The sequence below is a fragment of the Aplysia californica genome, unplaced genomic scaffold (genome assembly GCF_000002075.1).
Source record: "Aplysia californica isolate F4 #8 unplaced genomic scaffold, AplCal3.0 scaffold00379, whole genome shotgun sequence".
In the NCBI taxonomy this organism is placed as follows: Eukaryota; Metazoa; Mollusca; class Gastropoda; order Aplysiida; family Aplysiidae; genus Aplysia; species Aplysia californica.
The window spans coordinates 84,387-86,532 of NW_004797649.1; positions in this window are offsets into that span (position 1 = coordinate 84,387).

Here is a 2,146-nt window from a genome sequence, read left to right on the forward strand (position 1 = left end):
CACACACACACACACACACATTCGCACACGCATAGAGTAAAGGCACTATTTGCAGCCCGCCGAACTATGCGGCCACTTTCCTTATGAAATAAATAACTCAAGCCTTGTTTCATTTTCCAAACGGAAACCAAGCTCCCGTGATGCACTGGCATGAATCACACGCTCACAACAAAGATGGTCTCGATAGTCTTGATAGGCAGCAAAGTTTGAGAGCGGCAGTGGTTAGTAGAAGAATTTGGTCGATCAAAATGATGCATGTGTGAAAAATTTGAATGGTCACTTGCTCAAGGTCATTACAAAGCTTTCTTATCATATTTTTTATTCGATTATAGGTTCATGTGTTGCAGTAATGAATAAATTTCATGTTTAAATGTCTTAACAAAAAGAAAACAACAATTAAGGGTACCCAGGGACGGGGCGGCCGCATAATTATTCCACTATTTTTTAAAAGGGACTTCTTGCGATCGGCGACGTCTACAAAAGATCCACTCCTTTGGAGAAGGGGCATTAATGTTGTGGTCAGTTGCTAACAGTGCCCATTGAACAGCAATTTAGCTTACATAAATGCATTCAGAGAGCCTGGTTTGTAGTTGTTGACTTCAAAGCGATAGATCAATCAAGACTGACTCCATCAGATTCGGTGTAGTCTGAAGAAACTGCCCTGTCACTTTGTACCTCTTGACAGGGTGACCAACAGGCCCAGGGAATTTGAAAAAGAAATCGGCGAGACCCGGGAATGCCCCGGGAATTAATTGAGGAAATCTGTAAAATGCCCCGAGAATGACCCATAGGGAAATAAATAAAACCAAATCCGATATGGTCCGTAAGTTCATTTTTGACGGTCGTGATTGAATTATTCGTTCGGCCTTTCCCGGTCTGATAACGAAACTTTTATATGACATGCAGGTTGTGAATTATAAACGCCGTGTCGCCGTTAAAATACATCAATATTTGTGACTTCAGTTGCTTAAGAAAGAAAAAAACAAAAAAACAAATCAAACTTCATATTTTCAGCTTGTCGGGCTCGCCTACGTGACCGGTCAGCAAACCTGCGCGTGCTCACATCCCATGTCACAATGTGAGTATGTTTGCAGGGGTCACCAATGTTCATTCAAAGCCTGAGCGTTGCGGAATATTTTGGACTCCGGGCGGGGGGAGAATTATTGGTTTTTAAAAAAAAGATACACTCGGGTCGTTTGTGAAGGTGTCTGTCAAAGTTCCTGATACTTTATTATTCATTGTTTTTTTAAGTCTGGGAAGAAAGTTGTTCATTGTCCTCAATGTAACAAGAGCCGATCATCATTAAGCTTTTTATTTTGTTCTCACTATTCTCACCTGTTTCTCTCGTGACTACTTTACCGAGTACTGGGTTGGTAGTTTTGTCTCTGTCGACACAGGAAGGTCATAATAATAAGGGACGGCAGCTCCGGCCATAAAACTCGGGGAAAATGTGGGCCCAACGAGACTCGAACCCGTGATCTTCAACGTAATAATATGAAGCGTGTGTTTTACCACTAGGCTACAGTGACTCCTGATTATAATTTTGTAGCACCCTACTGTGCACAGACGGTCGTTTCGAAGGCTGATCACTTGATCTCACAAGAGGGCGGGGGGTCATTAAAAACCGAAGCTCAAGAGTATCATACTGTTGGGATTCGCACCTTTTGACCAAAGTCCGTCAACCACTAGGCCAACCTGCTGGCACATCTTCTTAAAAAACAACCCCGCCCCTCAGTACACTACAAAATCATGTTGGGATGTCGTGGCCGCATACATAATATCCCCATGTGATCGCATCACAATTCCTCGGCCGCATAACGTATGTCCTCGATGACCGCATAAAGGTGGCCTGATCGCAAACTATGGTCCCTTCACATTATGGTGTTTTAGAACCATCATCCTTCTTGGCAATATACCCGAGAATGCTGTAGACCATTATACATCTATTGGCCATAGGATGTGCAAGTTTGCAGGCCAAAAAGTTTTTAGTTATCTCTATTCGTTTGGCTGTTAGAGCAAATTAAGTGAGAAATGGCCGCAAATAGAGCCTTTACTCTATACGCACAAACAAACACACACACACATACACATACGCACTCGCACGCACACACACACACACACACACACACACACACACACACACACG